Source organism: Rattus norvegicus, chromosome 14 (genome assembly GCF_036323735.1).
Source record: "Rattus norvegicus strain BN/NHsdMcwi chromosome 14, GRCr8, whole genome shotgun sequence".
NCBI classification, from domain to species: domain Eukaryota; kingdom Metazoa; phylum Chordata; class Mammalia; order Rodentia; family Muridae; genus Rattus; species Rattus norvegicus.
The window spans coordinates 18,234,703-18,256,512 of NC_086032.1; the positions used below are offsets into that span (position 1 = coordinate 18,234,703).

Here is a 21,810-nt window from a genome sequence, read left to right on the forward strand (position 1 = left end):
CCAGGCACATGGTAGACATGTTCTCGTCTACAGGAAGTCATCGTGGCAGTTTAAGGGGCTGGATTCTTGTCAACTATTAACCTCTTTGCACTTTGTTTCCACAGAGGGATATTTTGTGAATTTGAGGTTACTGGCCTTTTTAGCCTAAGTATCTTTCTGTATCATTTTTCCAGTATGGGGGATCTTGTATGCTGAGGCTATGCAGTTATGAGAATGCTGGAGGCCTCCTGTCATGGCTCTCATATTTTCAGGTGTCACAGGACCACATTACCTAAATATCTGGACTCGTGATGGTTCCAGTGTGTGCTAACTAGAGATCCTACAACTTTGATCACAGACAGTAGTCTGCCTGGGTCCCTCTGAGATGTCAAGGGCCCTCTGACATAGGCCCAGTAATTTTCTTTTTTTTTCTTTTTTTTAAAAATTTATTTAATACTTAATAATAATTCTTTGGTTTCCGGGCAAACATCCCCCTCCCCCTCCCCTTCCTTATGGGTGTTCCCCTCCCAACCCTCCCCCCATTGCCGCCCTCCCCCCAACAGTCTAGTTCACTGGGGGTTCAGTCTTAGCAGGACCCAGGGCTTCCCCTTCCACTGGTGCTCTTACTAGGATATTCATTGCTACCTATGAAGTCAGAGTCCAGGGTCAGTCCATGTATAGTCTTTAGGTAGTGGCTTAGTCCCTGGAAGCTCTGGTTGCTTGGCATTGTTGTACATATGGGGTCTCTAGCCCCTTCAAGCTCTTCCAGTTCTTTCTCTGATTCCTTCAACGGGGGTCCTATTCTCAGTTCAGTGGTTTGCTGCTGGCATTCGCCTCTGTATTTGCTGTATTCTGGCTGTGTCTCTCAGGAGCGATCTACATCCGGCTCCTGTCGGTCAGCACTTCTTTGCTTCATCCATCTTGTCTAATTGGGTGGCTGTATATGTATGGGCCACATGTGGGGCAGACTCTGAATGGTAGTTCCTTCAGTCTCTGTTTTAATCTTTGCCTCTCTCTTCCCTGTCTAGGGTATTCTTGTTCCCCTTTTAGAGAAGGAGTGAAGCATTCACATTTTGATCATCCGTCTTGAGTTTCGTTTGTTCTAGGCATCTAGGGTAATTCAAGCATTTGGGCTAATAGCCACTTATCAGTGAGTGCATACCATGTATGTCTTTCTGTGATTGGGTTATCTCACTCAGGATGATATTTTCCAGTTCCAACCATTTGCCTACGAATTTCATAAAGCCGTTGTTTTTGATAGCTGAGTAATATTCCATTGTGTAGATGTACCACATTTTCTGTATCCATTCCTCTGTTGAAGGGCATCTGGGTTCTTTCCAGCTTCTGGCTATTATAAATAAGGCTGCGATGAACATAGTGGAGCACGTGTCTTTTTTATATGTTGGGGCATCTTTTGGGTATATGCCCAAGAGAGGTATAGCTGGATCCTCAGGCAGTTCAATGTCCAATTTTCTGAGGAACCTCCAGACTGATTTCCAGAATGGTTGTACCAGTCTGCAATCCCACCAACAATGGAGGAGTGTTCCTCTTTCTCCGCATCCTCGCCAGCATCTGCTGTCACCTGAGTTTTTGATCTTAGCCATTCTCACTGGTGTGAGGTGAAATCTCAGGGTTGTTTTGATTTGCATTTCCCTTATGACTAAAGATGTTGAACATTTCTTTAGGTGTTTCTCAGCCATTCGGCATTCCTCAGCTGTTAATTCTTTGTTTAGCTCTGAACCCCATTTTTTAATAGGGTTATTTGTCTCCCTGCGGTCTAACTTCTTGAGTTCTTTGTATATTTTGGATATAAGGCCTCTATCTGTTGTAGGATTGGTAAAGATCTTTTCCCAATCTGTTGGTTGCCGATTTGTCCTAACCACAGTGTCCTTTGCCTTACAGAAGCTTTGCAGTTTTATGAGATCCCATTTGTCGATTTTTGATCTTAGAGCATAAGCCATTGGTGTTTTGTTCAGGAAATTTTTTCCAGTGCCCATGTGTTCCAGATGCTTCCCTAGTTTTTCTTCTATTAGTTTGAGTGTATCAGGTTTGATGTGGAGGTCCTTGATCCACTTGGACTTAAGCTTTGTACAGGGTGATGAGCATGGATCAATCTGCATTCTTCTCCATGTTGACCTCCAGTTGAACCAGCACTATTTGCTGAAAATGCTATCTTTTTTCCATTGGATGGTTTTGGCTCCTTTGTCAAAAATCAAGTGACCATAGGTATGTGGGTTCATTTCTGGGTCTTCAATTCTATTCCATTGGTCTATCTGTCTGTCTCTGTACCAATACCATGCAGTTTTTATCACTATTGCTCTGTAATACTGCTTGAGTTCAGGGATAGTGATTCCCCCTGAAGTCCTTTTATTGTTGAGGATAGTTTTAGCTATCCTGGGTTTTTTGTTATTCCAGATGAATTTGCAAATTGTTCTGTCTAGCTCTTTGAAGAATTGGATTGTTATTTTGATGGGGATTGCGTGGAATCTGTAGATCGCTTTTGGTAAAATGGCCATTTTTACTATATTAATCCTGCCAATCCATGAGCATGGGAGATCTTTCCATCTTCTGAGGTCTTCTTCAATTTCTTTCTTCAGAGTCTTGAAGTTCTTATTGTACAGATCTTTTACTTGCTTGGTTAAAGTCACACCGAGGTACTTTATATTATTTGGGTCTATTATGAAGGGTGTCGTTTCCCTAATTTCTTTCTCGGCTTGTTTCTCTTTTCTATAGAGGAAGGCAACTGATTTATTTGAGTTAATTTTATACCCAGCCACTTTGCTGAAGTTGTTTATCAGCTTTAGTAGTTCTCTGGTGGAACTTTTGGGATCACTTAAATATACTATCATGTCATCTGCAAATAGTGATATTTTGACCTCTTCTTTTCCGATCTGTATCCCTTTGATCTCCTTTTGTTGTCTGATTGCTCTGGCTAGAACTTCAAGAACTATATTGAATAAGTAGGGAGAGAGTGGGCAGCCTTGTCTAGTCCCTGATTTTAGTGGGATTGCTTCAAGTTTCTCTCCATTTAGTTTAATGTTAGCAACTGGTTTGCTGTATATGGCTTTTACTATGTTTAGGTATGGGCCTTCAATTCCTATTCTTTCCAGGACTTTTATCATGAAGGGGTGTTGAATTTTGTCAAATGCTTTCTCAGCATCTAATGAAATGATCATGTGGTTCTGTTCTTTCAGTTTGTTTATATAATGGATCACGTTGATGGTTTTCCGTATATTAAACCATCCCTGCATGCCTGGGATGAAGCCTACTTGATCATGGTGGATGATTGTTTTGATGTGCTCTTGGATTCGGTTTGCCAGAATTTTGTTGAGTATTTTTGCGTCAATATTCATAAGGGAAATTGGTCTGAAGTTCTCTTTCTTTGTTGGGTCTTTGTGTGGTTTAGTTATAAGAGTAATTGTGGCTGCATAGAAGGAATTCGGGAGTGATCCATCTGTTTCAATTTTGTGGAATAGTTTGGATAATATTGGTATGAGGTCTTCTATGAAGGTTTGATAGAATTCTGCACTAAACCCGTCTGGACCTGGGCTCTTTTTGGTTGGGAGACCTTTAATGACTGCTTCTATTTCCTTAGGAGTTATGGGGTTGTTTAACTGGTTTATCTGTTCCTGATTTAACTTCTTCGGTACCTGGTATTTGTCTAGGAAATTGTCCATTTCCTGTAGATTTTCAAGTTTTGTTGAATATAGGCTTTTATAGTAAGATCTGATGATTTTTTGAATTTCCTCTGAATCTGTAGTTATGTCTCCCTTTTCATTTCTGATTTTGTTAATTTGGACACACTCTCTGGGTCCTCTCGTTAGTCTGGCTAAGGGTTTATCTATCTTGTTGATTTTCTCAAAGAACCAACTTTTGGTTCTGTTGATTCTTTCTATGGTCCTTTTTGTTTCTACTTGGTTGATTTCAGCTCTGAGTTTGATTATTTCCTGCCTTCTACTCCTCCTGGGTGTATTTGCTTCTTTTTGCTCTAGAGCTTTTAGGTGTGCTGTCAAGCTGCTGACATATGCTCTTTCCTGTTTCTTTCTGCAGGCACACAGCGCTATGAGTTTTCCTCTTAGCAGAGCTTTCATTGTGTCCCATAAGTTTGGGTATGTTGTACCTTCATTTTCATTAAATTCTAAAAAGTTTTTAATTTCTTTCTTTATTTCTTCCTTGACTAGGTTATCATTGAGTAGAGCATTGTTCAATTTCCACGTATATGTGGGCATTCTTCCCTTATTGTTATTGAAGACCAGTTTTAGGCCGTGGTGGTCTGATAGCACGCATGGGATTATTTCTATCTTTCTGTACCTGTTGAGGCCCTTTTTTTGACCAACTATATGGTCAATTTTGGAGAAAGTACCATGAGGAGCTGAGAAGAAGGTATATCCTTTTGCTTTAGGATAGAATGTTCTATAAATATCTGTTAAGTCCATTTGGCTCATGACTTCTCTTAGTCTGTCTACGTCTCTGTTTAATTTCTGTTTCCATGATCTGTCCATTGATGAGAGTGGGGTGTTGAAATCTCCCACTATTATTGTGTGAGGTGCAATGTGTGTTTTGAGCTTTAGTAAGGTTTCTTTTACATATGTAGGTGCCCTTGTATTTGGGGCATAGATATTTAGGATTGAGAGTTCATCTTGGTGGATTTTTCCTTTGATGAATATGAAGTGTCCTTCCTTATCTTTTTTGATGACTTTTAATTGAAAATTGATTTTATTTGATATTAGAATGGCTACTCCAGCTTGCTTCTTTTGACCATTTGCTTGGAAAGTTGTTTTCCAGCCTTTCACTCTGAGGTAGTGTCTGTCTTTGTCTCTGAGGTGTGTTTCCTGTAGGCAGCAGAATGCAGGGTCCTCGTTGCATATCCAGTTTGTTAATCTATGTCTTTTTATTGGGGGAGTTGAGGCCATTGATGTTGAGAGATATTAAGGAATAGTGATTATTGCTTCCTGTTATATTCATATTTGGATGTGAGGTTATGTTTGTGTGCTTTTCTTCTCTTTGTTTTGTTGCCAAGACGATTAGTTTCTTGCTTCTTCTAGGGTATAGCTTGCCTCCTTATGTTGGGCTTTACCCTTTATTATCCTTTGTAGTGCTGGATTTGTAGAAAGATATTGTGTAAATTTGGTTTTGTCATGGAATATCTTGGTTTCTCCATCTATGTTGATTGAGAGTTTTGCAGGATACAGTAACCTGGGCTGGCATTTGTGTTCTCTTAGGGTCTGTATGACGTCTGTCCAGGATCTTCTGGCCTTCATAGTTTCTGGCGAAAAGTCTGGTGTGATTCTGATAGGTCTGCCTTTATATGTTACTTGACCTTTTTCCCTTACTGCTTTTAATATTCTTTCTTTATTTTGTGCGTTTGGTGTTTTGACTATTATGTGACGGGAGGTGTTTCTTTTCTGGTCCAATCCATTTGGAGTTCTGTAGGCTTCTTGTATGCCTGTGGGCATCTCTTTTTTTAGGTTAGGGAAGTTTTCTTCTATGATTTTGTTGAAGATATTTACTGGTCCTTTGAGCTGGGAGTCTTCACTCTCTTCTATACCTATTATCCTTAGGTTTGATCTTCTCATTGAGTCCTGGATTTCCTGTATGTTTTGGACCAGTAGCTTTTTCTGCTTTACATTATCTTTGACAGTTGAATCAATGATTTCTATGGAATCTTCTGCTCCCGAGATTCTCCCTTCCATCTCTTGTATTCTGTTGATGAAGCTTGTATCTACAGCTCCTTGTCTCTTCTTTTGATTTTCTATGTCCAGGGTTGTTTTCATGTGTTCTTTCTTGATTGCTTCTATTTCCATTTTTAATTCCTTCAACTGTTTGATTGTGTTTTCCTGGAATTCTTTCAGGGATTTTTGTGTCTCCTCTCTATGGGTTTCTACTTGTTTATTTATGTTTTCCTGGAATTCTTTCAGGCAGTTTTGCGATTCCTCTCTGTAGGCTTCTACTTATTCTCTAAGGGAGTTCTCCACGTCTTTCTTGAAGTCCTCCAGCATCATGATCAAATATGATTTTGAAACTAGATCTTGCTTTTCTGGTGTGTTTGGATATTCCATGTTTGTTTTGGTGGGAGAATTGGGCTCCGATGATGCCATGTAGTCTTGGTTTCTGTTGCTTGGGTTCCTGCGCTTGCCTCTCGCCATCAGATTATCTCTAGTGTTACTTTGTTCTGCTATTTCTGACAGTGGCTAGACTGTCCTATAAGCCTGTGTGTCAGGAGTGCTGTAGACCTGTTTTCCTGTTTTCTTTCAGCCAGTTATGGGGACAGAGTGTTCTGCTTTCGGGCGTGTAGTTTTTCCTCTCTACAGGTCTTCAGCTGTTCCTGTGGGCCTGTGTCTTGAGTTCACCAGGCAGGTTTCTTGCAGGGGAAAAGTTGGTCTTACCTGTGGTCCCGAGGCTCAAGTTTGCTCGAGGGGTGCTGCCCAGGAGCTCTCTGCAGCGGCAGCAACCAGGAAGATATGTGCTGCCCTTTCCGGGAGCTTCCGTGCACTAGGGTTCCAGATGGCGTTTGGTGTTTTCCTCTGGCGTCCGAGATGTGTGTGCAGAGTGCAGTCTCTTCTGGTTTCCCAGGCGTGTCTGCCTCTCTGTAGGTTTAGCACTCCCTCCCACGGGATTTGGGTGCAGAGAACTGTTTATCTGGTCTGTTTCCTTCAGGTTCCGGCGGTGTCTCAGGCGCAGGGGTCCTGCCGCTCCTGGGCCCTCCCCTACGGGAACCCAGAGGCCTTATACAGTTGCCTCTTGGGCCAGGGATGTGGGCAGGGGTGGGCAGTGTTGGTGGTCTCCTCCGCTCTGCAGCCTCAGGAGTGCCCACCTGACCAGGCGGTGAGGTCTCTCTCCCACGGGGTTTGGGAGCAGAGAGCTGCTGCGGGCCGGGATCTGCGGGTGTGGGACTTCCGGTAAACACAGGAAGTGCCCGGTCCTAGAGGAATTTTGCCTCTGTGTGTCCTGAGTTCACCAGGCAGGTTTCTTGCAGGGGAAAAGTTGGTCCTACCTGTGGTTCCAAGGCTCAAGTCTGCTCGTGGGGTACTGCCCAAGTCCTCTCCGTGGCGGCAGCAACCGGGAAGATCTGCGCTGCTCTTTCCGGGAGCCTCCGTGCACCAGGGTTCCAGATGGCGTTTGGTGCTTTCCTCTGGCATCTGGATGTGCGCAGAGTGCAGTCTCTTCCGGCTTCCCAGGCGTGTCTGCCTCTCTGATGGTTTGGCTCTCCCTCCCACGGGATTTGGGTGCAGAGAACTGTTCATCCGGTCTGTTTCCTTCAGGTTCCGGTGGTGTCCCCAGTAATTTTCTTTAGCAGCAACGTCATCTAAGTATCGACTTTGTACCTTTGCTATGGATCTTTTGGTTGTGAGCCCAGCCTTTAATGGCTGAGCCATCTCTCCAGCCCTGTAGGGATCTTTAAGTTATTGTAAGGAACACCATCGTTAGATTCAGGCAAGCGAAATAAAGTTGCTCTTATTCTTTCGTAACTAATGAGTAATTATTTATGCGAGCACACTGCCTGTGGGAGAGAAGGAAGGGGGGTGTGGAATAGATAGTTGGAGATGAGACAGTGACCACCTTAGTCTATTTGTGTGGCTGAAATCCCCACCAGTAGGTAATTTATAAAGGACAAAATTTTATTGCCTCACAGTTGAGGATGCTTGGAAATACAAGGCCAAGGTGTTGATCTGGAGGGAAGACCTTCTTCCATCCTCTAATCATGTGGTAGAAGATGAGAGAGCGAGAGACGTTGCTCTTTCTAACAGCACAAATCCCATCTGTGAGTGTGGAGCCCGCATAGCCTCATGACCTTCCAAAACTCTCTCTTCCCAACACCACTACAGTGGGAATTCAATCCCAACACTAGTTCTAGAAGGACATTCAGGTCATGTCAATACTTGTTAAACACACGGCCAGAACATGGATGGCAACTTCCTTACACCCAGGTGCCATTCTGCTCAACTGCTGTCCCTGCACCCAGGGAGCTGAAGTAGGAGGTTGGTAGTTCGACAGCAGCTCAGGTACAAAGGCATACCTTTCCTCAAATAAATCATAAATAAATAAGTAATAAAAGCCAGAAGTGGTACTCTATGTCCTCAATCTTAGCACTCTAGAGCTTGAGGCAAGAGAACCAGGAGTTTAAGGCCAACCCGGGCAACATGAGGTACCATCTCAATAACCCCAAAACCACCCTTGCCAACTCAAAACATCAACAATAACAAAAGGGTGACAACAATCACAATACCCAAACCCCCTCCCTCAAAAGTACCCTACTCAATTCCAGAACATTCGATGACTAGTCTTTCAGCCTGCTAATCTTAATCTATCAGAAATCTAAAGCAGCGCAAAAACAATGTCCTGCTGTCTTAAAATCCACGAACCTAGGGTTATAAGACCAGAAAGTATTCTGAACAGAGTTTGCTTCTGGTGTTGATGTTGGGACGAGTACTTAAGCTGTTTGCCTCGTGGCTTATTGACCTCGGTTTCCCTTCTAGAACTAGGGCAGATCAATCTGTCTTGTAGATGGTGAGTCACCTATGGAACACCCTGAACTCCCGAGCTTGCTGATTGGGAAGATACCTGGTAGCTAGCGACTACTCTTTAGCAGCAGAAGAGAAAAATTTGATGCATTCACTCAAAAACTTTATTTGCTACGGGAATTTGCTTTGGCTAAGGCAACTTTTAAGACCTGTTAGTGCACTCCAAGGCCAGGGAACATTTATGTAAGGAATCTTCAGTAACATTCCTTCAGTTTGGCAAGGCTTGAGCTCCCTTACGCCAGCTTTTCCCTCTTTTGAGTATTCAATTCGCGTATGGCTTCACTTGACTTCCAAAGTGTTTTCGATGTTAAAAAATAATGCGGATAAGATCACATAAACTTAAGACATGTTGATGTTGCTTTTACTTCCTTCTCGGTGGTTTTGTTCTTGGTTGTTTTGAAACATGGAGCACAATCAAAACCTGCACTCTGACTTTTCTCTTCACTAGACAAGTCAGCTTGCATTAAGGGTGCTTCTTAAATGGTGCTGGTGTGCATTTCCCAAAGTATACTCTGCAAGCCCATAGGCCCAAGCCCGTAGGCCCAAGCCTGCAGCCCCAAGCACTGGCTCTTAGGCTGGTAATTGCATCACCCCATGCCAGTGTTCTGTGTTAAACAAGTGCTGGTGATTCTAGAACTTTAATGATTAGAGGGCAACCTCCCTTTCTTCTATTCCAACCTGTAGAGACTTAACTCTCTAGGGCCAGACTGTGCTGATTCCAAGGCCCTGGGTTATAGGTAAATCCTGGATACTTGGAGGCTTTGAAGTATTGGGAAAGGCTTAGGTACTAGGAGGTCCTGAGGCATGGGTAAGGCAGATACTGAGGGGTCCTCGAGTAATGAGTACTGGTGGCCCAGAGCTATGGTGGAGGATGCCTTTTCATCATAGGCTCAAACTTTTGCCTTTAACTACCATTGCCCAAGAGAGAAGTTGCGTCATCAAAATGTGTGCCATGGGAACATAGAAAAGAAGTATTGGGAAGAATAGGGTGGATGCTTGAATTGTGAGAGTGCACAAAAGAGCCGAGACGCGCAGGGAAAAGACTTTCTGTAGCTTCAAGATATGACTTAAAGTCTACCATGCATGGGGTAGTCTCTGTCGACACACCAGCTAGTGACAAGAAATAATGTCACATATAGAACCCAGAGCTGGGTAGAGACTACACGATCTGGATAGAGGTGTGCAGAAGTGGGGAGGAAGTAGGCACAGGAGAAATGAGAGGTAAATTCTAGATGAACCCTGCTTTAAAAGCTCAGCTCAGTCTAGTTTTGAGACTGCATATTTGAACAGCTCACAGGACTGGAGGCTAGACCCAGGAGAAAGACATCCACCCAAGTAGTGGTTGGTAGCATTTGTGAATGATGAGAGATAAAGAAAAACTCTTTTGTACTTCAAAAACGAAGGTCAAAACATCCACTGACTATAACATACCATAGTGCCAGTAAAATAGCATCAGTGAACACACCCAGCTGTCCTACTCTTGTGTATACACGTGAAGGGATCAAAGTCAGCATGTGACAGAGTTACAGGCACATTCACGTTTATTGTAGTAACAATAACAACCTATGACATTAGTCTATGTCCATCAGCTAGTGAATGGATAAATATAGTACTGCTTGTAACAGTGTTATTAAGTCATAAGTAATAAAATCCTGTTACAGGAGTATGGATGTTACTGGAGGACAGTAAAAAAAATTAATCAGACAAAAGACAAGTATTTCACACTTCTTCCTATATGTGGAAAAAAATAAAAAAAAGACCTAAAAGTAGAGGTGGGGGGGGAGGCTGAAAGAAGAGGGTAACCATGTGTTGTTTTGGGGTGAAGGTGAAGAGAGGGGAAGCACGGGAGGGTGAAGGAGGGTTGGGTGATAATACACAATACAAGAATGTTGTACTGTATGCCTTTCATCTGTGACAGGTTTGATGGCGCACATCACGTGGTATGAGATTCTGTCTTAAGAAACTAAGTTAAGACCAAAAACCCTCAACAACATTATTTGGTAACAACTCACATTAAACCCTTGGGGGACTCATTAGTTGCTGTACTGGCTGGTTTTGTGAGTCAGCAAGACACAAGATAGAGTTATCACAGAGAAAAGAGCCTCCCTTGAGGAAATGCCTCCATGAGATCCAGATGGAAAGCATTTTCTCAATTAGTAATCAAGGTGGGGAGGGCCCCCCGTGGGTGGTGCCATCGCTGGGCTGGTAGTCCTTGGTTTTATACGAAAGCAAGCTGAACAACATAGTAAGTAACATCCCTTCATGGCCTCTGCATCAGCTCATGCTTCCTGACGTGCTTGAGTTCCAGTCCTGACTTCCATTGATGATGAAGAGCAATGTGGAGGTGTAAGCTGAATAAACCCTTTCCTCCCCACCTTGCTTCTTGGTCCTGATGTTTGTACAGGAATAGAAAACCTTACTAAGACAAATTGGTACCAGCATAGTGGGTATTCCCGTGACAACCTGACCATGTTTTTCGGAGGAAAGTGGAAGGACTTTGGGACTTTGAGCTAGAAGAGCCATTGAGATGTTAAGAGCTCTGTGGGATGTTCTGTAGGAGCTTGCAAGATAATGCTGAGAACAGTGCAGAAGATGGAGGAAATTTCAGAGGGAAGATTAAACACTCTTATCAGGGCAGTTGCTATTTTGATCATGAAGACTCTGTGGTTTTGGTTAGCTGGGGATGAAGAATCAGCTGTGATTAACAAGATACCAGAACTACTAAAGAAAAACCTTTGCATTAGTGGGACTATTGATGCTGGTTAGCTGGAGCTAAGAAATTAGCGGTGATTAAGAAGAGACCAGCATCATTGAGGTGAAATCTTCTGGGAAGTGTTTCCTGAGAGCACAAGGTGTTCCAGAGATAGCCAAGGTTGTACCTCATGCTGTGACTGGGTTTGGTACTAATGTGTAAGAATCACCCATGTGGTGCTAGTTTTGAAGGCATGAAGGGGTTATGAAGAGCAGCTGAGGCTGGGTCCTGTGAGAGGCCATGGAAGGCCATTGGTGAAGGTGCAGCCTCAGTTGCAATTGATGGCCCAGGACTGAAGGGGTCATGCAAAGGAGTTGAGACTTGGCACCATAAAGAGAGCCTGTGAGAGGCTATTGGTGAAGCCTAACTGCAATGGAAGACAGCAGTGTTTTGGAGATGCCAGTACCATGAGATGACCACCAAGAGTAGCAGCAGCAGTGGAGAACAGGGATCTGGAGCCCAGAAGTCAAGGTGTGGGCTACAAAGGGCAGAGGTGAAGTGACCCAAGCCCTTGGAGGAGCCTAGAAGGTCATGAGTGGATCCCAGTCATTGGACGGTTAGAGTTTGACTTTGCTTTTAATTGTAACTGTGCCCTGATATTTTTCGCTCTTGAAGAAAGAAAGTATTTTAGGGGAGCCCACAGTTAAGAGACTTTAAGTTGTAAAAAGACTTTGAGTTTTAAGAGATTGGATATTTTAAAGGGATTGAAATTTTAATATGTAAGAATTTAAAAAGACTGTGGGACGTTTTAAGTTATTTAGGTCTTGGGGATGAATATGAAAGTATGGGTTGAGGCTTAATAGTGATGTTTTGTGTGTCAAGTGCCTAAGATCTACCTTGGAGAGTTCAATTCAAGGTCCCCATGACCGTCCAAGGTCGCTTTCTATTTGTGTTAACACCTGGAGGAAATGAATTAAAGCATGCTGTATACGTGTGCTTTGTGATTAATTGTCAACTTGATGAGATCTAGAATCACCAAAGAGACAATTAATGACTTTCTGGACAGTTCAGGATCTCCTCCCAGGGTCAGAGTGTTGACTCATGTCTTATTTCTTTGGTCAGTAACGAGAGTCCTGTCGGCCTAGTCCCTGGTTTTATAGGTGCCTGACTGTGAGCGGGGGAGGCCCTCTGATCTTACTAGTAGCTACATTAACAGCACTAATTTAACATGGAGCTTTCCCCCCTGAAAACACGGGAAAATGGTTGCATCCGTTTTATAAACGTTGCCTCGGTTACTTCATGTTCTCGTGCTTTTGATTTAAATAGTATATTTAAACTTTCATTATCGGAGTCTCCTGTCATCTTCCTTCATATTATTTAAACCATTTGCATCTAATTTCCATCCATAGACATATACGTGAAGAAGCATCTTTAAAGAAATCTTGCCGCAGCTTCTGGATTCACCTGATCTCATACTTTGCTTATTAAAAAGACATTCCAAGTTGTTAAGCTTGGGAAACGATGGGGATGGGGATGGTGCTGGGCTTTGCTGGATGTCAGAGCACAGGCTCAGCACTCGAATGCACACCAGCTAAGTGTCAGTCCATGGTCTTCCCCTTCCTTACCCGGACCTGGCTTTTAACACTCGAGGTTTAAGGAGGGTGATTTTATCATGCCCAACACTGGGTCTTCCTTGATGACTGCATGCAGGGTAAACCATGGTCCAGGGAGGGAAGGAAAAGTTACAACTAAAGAAGGGACAGACACATCATCTTTTGCCCAAATCTCTGCTGCCCGAGGGCTGGTCAGGCTTCATTGCATAGAGCTTTCTGATTGGAGACTAGTCACGCTTTGGAGAATCATCGGCTTTACCCAAAACTTTAACTTTTAAATGCTAATCTCCTCCCCTCCCCCAAACATACCATCAAAGCAACCAGAATCATGTTTGACTAAATATATGGGTGCCACGTTCCAGCAAAATGGTCATATATTAACTTCTGAAGTATCATGTAGAAGAAAATAGAATGTCATAACATGCGACTCTTATCCTCCCTGTTAATGAATAGGTACCAGAATACGATCTATCCGGTAGGTTTTATCTTACAGAGGACAACAGAATTAGAAAAACCCATGTTTCATTTGCATAAGAAAAAAGTGCACTAATTTTGGAAGTTAAATGGCTTCTGGTTTTTAGATTAGATTGCATGAAAAAGCCTCTCCCCTTTGCACAGATGTTGGTCATGTTGGCAGAGGGTCACATCTTCCACCCTAAATGACACTTTCCAACGATCTCTTTAATTAATGTCCCCATTCAGCCTTGTGCTGCTCTCCCTCCCTTCTCCAGTCAGATTAATATTAATCTGTCCCACCGACAGCCTTCCTACCTTGTTCACTTGTTGCTATTGACTCCAGCAAGTCTTGAGTATCTTAAGGAATTGTATAATAAACACACAAAACTACTTTTAATAAGTAGACCCTTATAAGGAGCCTATGCAAGTTCATACTTGTTCATTGGGCAATGGTCTTTAATCCCAAAGCAATACTCAGAGCAAACTATTTGAAAGAACAAGAGAAAAATGAAACAGATGCTCACATTTACGGGTAAGCACAATGAATATTCATGTCCCCTGTCCTCCGGGGTCCAAACATCTACATAGCCCAGCAATGTAAATCATGCCTGTGTAAGGCATCTTCCCTGAGGATGCCATGGCTTACCTCATTATTCTATTTTCTGTATCTGCAGAGTTCCCAAGCTGTCCCGACATCAACGTCTTTTAAAAGAAATGTTTCATTATGAAATGACAGACGTGACATGTTTGCTTATAATGACACAAGGCTCCTAAATTCCCGAGCAGCAATAACGAGACTTTTAAAGCTAAATTGTATTCATCCAAGAGCCTTAGCCTAAGAATTGCTTTTCTGTGTCCCATCAAGGTCATGACTGAGGTGTCTGGGTTAAGATTGGGAAGATGAGGATGCCATGATTCTTCTTCTTCTTCTTTTTTTTAAAATGACTTCTTCTTTTGGAAAAGACAGGATTGATAAAGATTTCAAGAAGATTGACCTTTTAAGGGTCTAGAGCGAAAGAAGTTTCAAAGTGAGAAATTTGTCCCCAAATATAGTCAATATAGTAACTGGTCCTATTAGATACTTTACAATTAGTGTTTGCACTGGAGGATCCCTGGGATTACCTGTAGACTTATCAATTAGCTGGAAAGATTCAACAGATAAAAGCAGTTATTGGCTGTATTCATAATTATAGTGTCAATTACATTAAAACCAAAGAAATTAGAAGCAACATTGGAAAATGTTATATGACCTCCTCCTCTCCCTGCCCCTCCTCCCCCTCCTCCCCCTCCTCTTTTTTTTTTTTTTTTTGAAACAAGGTTTCTCTGTGTAGCCTTGGCTGTCTTGGAACTCACTCTGTTGGCCTAGTGATTTCTTATCTCTTATAAGCTTTAGATTATAGATGACTCAGACACTAAGGGACTGGTTGAAATTTTAGATTTAAATAAAGAAAATATAATCTTTTACATGGTCTATTTGTCACATAACTCATTGGTTTTCTTTTCCATGTTACTCACCCTTTCTTTGGAATAATAGTAATATCATTTCAGGAAGTGGAAAACCACTAGGCTCCCCTGGAGTAGTAGTTTTCACTTTCTTAAAAGTGCAAGCATACAATCTATATTTTTAGAACTCTCTTCCTCTAGTCCTCATAAGTTGCCATCACCAGAAATGAAAGGATGATTAGAAGTTCTTAGATGCATAAGATTTTGTTCAATGTCACATAGAAGTTTTAAATTGAAAGTAGGGTAAGGAGGGTTAGACTGTTGGCGACACTTTTTGTAAGAACTTACACTAAGTCCTCCCCCATACAACCCAGTTCCTGAGTTATAATGAAAGGATTGCTCAGAACAAAAATGCTATAAGCTTAGATGTTTTTTAGGTAAATGTGCTTTTGATGACAGAATGCAACAATTGACACTTGTTAAATAAGCTTGATGAGATCCCATTGCTTCACTGGGAATCTCTGACTACCACATTGCAAGGATGATTCCTGTGGTAGCATTCCAACTGCCATGTCTGCTGTCCTACATTAGACCACACATGACTTTAAAAATTATTTGTTATTTTATGTGTACGAGTGCTTTGCCTGGATGTGTGTATGCCATAGTGTAGCTGCCGAGGTCAGAAGAGGGCATTGGATTTTTTTGATATTAGAGTTACAGATGTAGGTATTGGGAATTAAACCCAGGTCCTCTGCTAGAGCCAATAAGTGCTCTCAACTGCTGAGCCATATCTCTGGTCCCCAAAAATAAGAGTGGCCTTTCTGAAATAGCATCTACTAGTGATCTTTAAAATCTGAATTTCATAGACAATTGCTGACTTTAGAGAGTCATATAAACTAAAGGGAATATTCTTAGTGTTGCGTTGTCTCTGATGAACTGTTTCAAAGTCAATTACTAATTGGCAGTTTTGGGCCCTCTAATGACATCAATTAGAGATCTATTCTTTGGCCTCATAGAATATCATGTACTTCTTCTAATGCAGCATGTGATATCCTGTTATGCCACATCCTCCCATCCATATTGTCACTGTTAGACACAATCTCTTTGATGGGGACTGTCTATTCATCTATAAAATGCCGACTGTGGGGCTGCTGGCTGCTCACTTTTCTTCCTTGACACTCATTTCTTGGCATTTCCTTATGTAAACCACTTTGGCTCTGAAACAGGTCAGCGGGGTTGAACTCTAGGTGGAACGAGCTCAGGAAAGAGAGTTGCAGAGAGTTTTATCAGTTGAAGAACCAGACAGTGTTTTACTTTCAGATTGATCCCAGGGCTCAGAGTTGGCACGTGATGACCTTCAAGTCTATTTGAACAGGACTGTCTGCTATCCACACTTATTCCATAGTATCTTACAGCAGCTTCCGGTAACTGCTCTAGAGCAATGTGTCTATACTTACTATAGAATTGGTCGTAAAGACTTTTCTAGAACAGAGTTTACTTTGATGCTGGATGCTTAATAGTGAGAAAAGCTAATTTTTCTGAATAAATAAGATATACGTTTAGGGGTTGACATTTGTTTATTAGTAGGTATTAAGTGTTTTGCAAAACAAAACACACGGCTATACTTTCCCTTTCTGTGCCTAGTCTAGCAAAATCGAGTATTTCCCCCATGCTGTTGTTCCTACTTCTGCCTCTATTGTTGTTTCTATTTATCTTCAAACTGCCATCATTGTTTCCATGCCCGCCATTCGTACTCACTAGGACCCCTCAAAGGACCAGAGTATGGCAGCCTGTGACTGGGGCACAGCCATCCCTCGTCTTTTCTGTATTCTTTCCAGTTAGTCTTTTTTTTTTCTTTTCTTTTTTCTTTTTGCTGGGAGACATTCTCAGTTTCCTTGTGTCTAAAATGGGTAAATAGTACTTTACCTTAGATGAGTCCTGGAGGACTGCAAGAGATAATGTTAGCAAGTGACACAGAGTCACCTAGTTTTCTGGATCTAAGTGAGAAGCCCCGTTCCCTCCTAGCATTCATGATCCAAAGGGAAAGAATTGACACACACAAAGCTATGTGCATGCCCACATTGTTTGCCTTGCTACTCAGAATGGTCAAGACACAGAAATTAGCCCAGGATCCCTGTAGGACATGGAGACAGTGCCACCATGGGCATGGGACTGGTGGGGAAGGGCATGCGCAAACCCCAGAAATATCAGAATTTTGAGACCTGCAGTAGAGCTAACTCCCTATTTACATGCTTGCTATGAGATGTGTAACTAAGACCACCAACTAGGTGATGGTGAGCCGTCAGTCATGTACTCCCTACCTGCAGCGCCTCTCCATGCTAAGGAGGCATCCTTAGCCTTCAGCCAGTGGCCTTCCCTACCCGAATATTCCCATGCCCTTCCCCCTAAAACATCTATATAACCCTTGCTGCACCCTAAATAAAGTGTATCCCCCAATAAAGAATTACTAAGAAGCTAAGATAATCTCAGAGAGCTGCTTCAGTAGGGATCGTTCATGAGGAATCCTTGTCAGAAAGAGCCAATCTAACACTAAGATTCTTGAAGAAACCCCCTTCTTACCCACACTTGCTCCCAACCAGAATCTGATCTTAGACCCCAGTTTGGGATTTAACCCTGTCTTCTCTGGACTGGTATACTGACCACTCTTGGACACCCTGAGAGGAGACCCAGAAACACAGCATTAGTTGCAGACTCTGTTTTCCCCTTCCAGCCCAGCAGACAATGTCAATCTGATGCTCCTGAAGGAAACATGGACTGCAGACCCTACCCGGAACCACTCCTCTTGACTTTCCCCAGCCGGTGTATGGGTGGTGTCTAGACACTGCCAGAGGAGAGGCAGAACTCGGCACCACAGATCCCCAAGCTGATGAATGGATAAAGAAATAAATGATGTATGCATAAATTGAAATGACTGAACCCCCAGTGAACGTGATTGTTGGGGGGAGGGGTTAGGGGGATGTTGGCCCGGAAACCGGGAAGTGGAATAACAATCGAAATATAAATAAGAAATATTAAAGTTAATAAAGATTTTAAAAAAAAAGAATTAGGAAGTCCTGTAAGAATGGCTGGAACTGGAGGGTCTCATAGTATTTTAGGATTTTATTGCTGTGAACAGACACCATGATCAATGCAAGTTTTATAAAGGACAATATTTAACTGGGGCTGGCTTACAGGTTCAGAGATTCAGTCCATTATCATCAAGGCAGGAACATGGCAGCATCCAGGCAGGCATGGTGCAGGAGGAGCTGAGAGTTCTACATCTTCACCTAAAGGAAGCCAGGGACAGACTGAGTATCCTCAGGCAGCTAGGAGGAGGGTCTCCAAGTCCACCTCCACAGTGACACACTTCCTCCAAGAAGGCCACACCTTCTAATAGTGCCACTTTCTGGGCCTAGCATATGCAAACTAGATACATGCAGAAGAACACATATCACATGCTTCCTCTCATACATGGATATAGAAAAATGCAACAGTAGCAATCAAGCAAAACACACTGACTCGAAAGCACAGGAATGATTGCAAGGGGTATAGACGTGGGCAGGAAGGGTGAGTGTAAATGAAGGATGGATGGGTGTGGTCAATGTTTGCCAAGTGCCTGGGAATATCAAAGCGAACCCCACTAATTTGCACGACTAATGCATTGATAATAAAAGTTACTTTAAAACTTACTGGCAGAGAACACAGTCCCGTGAGTCACCGATTTAGAGTCATTGCATCACACACTAGTGGGATGGTGGGATCACTGGTTTGGGACTAAATTAAAGAACAAACATTATCTCTGCCCTGTGAAAACAAAAGAGTCCTAGAGGTTGACTCTTTTGTGTGCATTCAGCGTGGTTGTCAGGTACCTGAGATTAGAGAGCTCAGGTATTGTGTGACCAGTGAGAACAGGAGGAGAGCATTTAGACCATGTTTTATAGAGGACACATGGACACATCCGGGAAGTTGTGTTGGTTCTTGTCTCTGTCCTGCTCGTTGAGTGTCTGCTAGGTATGGGAAAGCAGAAAAATGGTTTGTCACTGAGAGAGGCAAAAGCGAGATAGAACCGATAGGGGAAGATTCTGGACAACGGGGAAAACTGTTTTCTTGGGGCCAGAGAGGTGCTCAGTGGTTATGAGAACTGGCTGCTCTGGCAGCAGCAGACCAAAGGTCTTCCGGCACCCTCTTTGTGGCCACGCTGTTCTAGGGGATCCAATTCTCTCTTCTGACTTCTGCAGGCAGCAGTCACACATATGTGCACATAAATATGTGCAGGCAAAATACACATATACACGACACAGATTTAAAAGTATTTTTTGCATGGTTTTTCTCTAGATTAACGACTGGGAAAACATCCAAGGTTGCTGTTCCTGTGTGGCCCCCTTCCCCCAATCCTCACACCATAGAGCTGAAGAGCCAGCATTTGCATCGCAGAGAGCAAAAAACAGCCAACTGAAGGTTTGCTCAACTGTGCTGCTATGAGGAATAATTGTTCTGTCTAATCTATTCTAATAGTAGTGGGCTAGTCAAATTAAAATGGCAAAAATACTGCCTTGAGCAGGACACACGAGCTGAGCTCATGTGGAGACTGGGAAAGAAACCAAGCTAAACTAAGCTAAAAGAGATATGAATCAAATGCAAAAGTCTTCAAAAACCACTCATTTTTGTGCTGATAATAATACACTTTCTTTGATATGTAAAACAACGGATAGTTGCTAAAAGCATATAGTTAGTGTATGGATGATAAATAGAGAAAACAATATCTGTGAAATTTAAATGAACATGTACAAAGTGAATAATTACAAGCATTTGATAGTCTAACTTCAGAGCTGTATTTTATTTTATTATTTTATTGCTGAGACGGGGGTCTCCTGGAGCTCTGGTTGGACTCAAGCTTGTTATGTAGCTAAAGAAAACTTGTGATTTTCCTGCCTTTACATGAATGTGATATTATGGGCACCTATACCACCACACCTTGGTTTACACAGTGCTGGGGGATTTGTTGATGCTATGGAGGACTTACATCTCCAGCCCTGACATTTTATATTTGGTTTTTTAAAAAATAGAGCTGAAAAGGGGTTTGCAACTCCATAGGAAGAACAACAATATCAACCAACCAGACCCCATCAGAACTCCCAGGGACCAAACCACCAGCCAAAGAATATACATGGAGGGACCCATGGCTCCAGCTGCATATGTAGCAGAGGATGGCCTTGTCTGAAATCAATGGGAGGTGAGACCCTTGGTCCTGTGGAGGCTCAGTGCCCCAGCTTAGGGGAATGCTAGGGTGGTGAGGTGGGAATGGGTGGGAGGGGGGAGCACTCTCATAGAAGCAGGGGAAGGGGGAGGGGATAAGGGATTTGCGGAGGGGAAACTAGGAAGGGGGAAAACATTTGAAATGCAAATAGATAAAATAACCAATAAAAATGAAAACAAATAGAGCTGAACCATCTCAGCAATATTTTTAAGGTTTTTATATAGTTCATATTTGAATCATTAACTAATGTAGATTGCACCATTCCTCTAACAAATATAGAGGAATGGTTTGGCAGTGCAGGAAGTAAATACTTGTAGCTTGGCCCTTACGATCCTCTAGACAGCTGTGAAACTAAATCAAGTAAGAGGTGAGATTTACAGTTTCAAATTTCACCCCCTTTCCTATGTGCAGAAATGTCTGGATTTAGCGACAAAGTTTTTCTTATGTAATCTTGGACTAAATGCAAAGACATATTAGAGTTAAAGGGAGGGGAAAAGATGCATTTAGCAGTTGGAGAGGGAACATAGAGTTAGTAGATTCCGAAATGAAGCATACCGTGTTTACAATGAACTTTGGGATTGTTGCCTCTGAGAGACATTGGCACTGGCAACAACGGAAGACAATGGTGCCGTGAAACTGTGGGCAGTAACGCTGATGCTGGCTCTGCTCGTCTCTACATGCCTGGGCTCTTCCACCCAGTTCAGGTATGCTTGTAATCGCAGGGGATTCTGGGATCGATTTCCTATGCTCCACATAGCTCAAAGCCAGAGTACTCCTGTTTCATTCCCAGTTTCACCACAAATGTAAACTTTTGCCAAATACCGCTTACAAGGAACCAGCATTTCTCCCTTGCAGACTCTCTTATAAGGTGCTATTTATGTGAAAGTCTTGGGATTGGATAGCTTAACTTTATTTAACCAACTGGCAGTAATAATGCCCTAGACTGTCTTGTGAGACGTCTTCTCAGGAAGAGTTAGAAGTACATCTATTAACAATCTAACGAGACTATCAGGCAAAACAATTCCTGCATAATATGCTGCTCACAATGTTGCCATATGCTACCCTTCTCTTGAATGACCAGGAAAGTAAATCCAGGAAGGCAAAGTATGTGGGAGATGATTGCTATTTTTCCCGAATCGGCAGTTATAAGGTATCCTTTGCGAGTGGAAACACACAGCCCAGAGAGCTTTTTCAGTGGACGGTGAGGGGAAGGTCAGATGAGCTATTTTGTTGAAGACTGAAGTTGAATGGCACAGCACTAAATTAACAGGAAATTAACAGCATCTTTGTTCGTTTGTAAAACTAGTGTCTTTTTTTTAAATGCTTCTCCTCAGTTTTTTTTTAAATTTGTCCCCCTCCCTCGATTCCTCCCCTCCCCCCAATCTCTCCCTCTCTTCTTTTCTCTTTTGATACAAGGTCTCTCTCTAAGTAGCCTGACTGTCCTGGAATTTACTATGTAGACTAGTCTGGCTGTGAACTACCAGAGATCTGCCTGCATCTGTCTCAGAAAGCTAGGACTAAAGGTGTGTGCCACCATATTGTGTTACTTTTAGACATATTAAAAATTCTGTGATTCAAAGATACAGTAAGACCAATGATTGGGATAACCCAGAGTTGTCATTGCCTTTTATTGCTTTCTCTGTATCCTTTTCTCTAAAAATGACTCTTGATAAATTGTAACTGTCATTGTAGGGTCAGTGGTGGTGTGTTGTGTTTTTTACCCTTCCTAGGTAATGTTTGAAGTTTAAGCATTTTCCTGAAGCTCTGCTCAAAGAAAGGTTCACAGTAAACAGTGAGTGGCTAAGCCCTTTCTGTTGTAATTCTAAATAGTACACCTTGACCAAACAA

At 42.5% G+C, this 21,810-nt stretch overlaps 1 long non-coding RNA gene across 1 annotated transcript in view; it reads left to right on the forward strand.

Annotated features, from left to right (window-relative positions):
* The window catches only part of LOC134481731 (uncharacterized), a 63,274-nt gene extending 43,336 nt beyond the window's left edge, over positions 1-19,938 (forward strand). The window contains exons 2-3 of the long non-coding RNA XR_010057490.1: positions 19,041-19,163; positions 19,772-19,938. This is a non-coding gene — a long non-coding RNA (uncharacterized LOC134481731). The remainder of the gene's footprint in view (positions 1-19,040; positions 19,164-19,771) is intronic.
* The last annotated feature ends 1,872 nt before the right edge of the window (positions 19,939-21,810 follow it).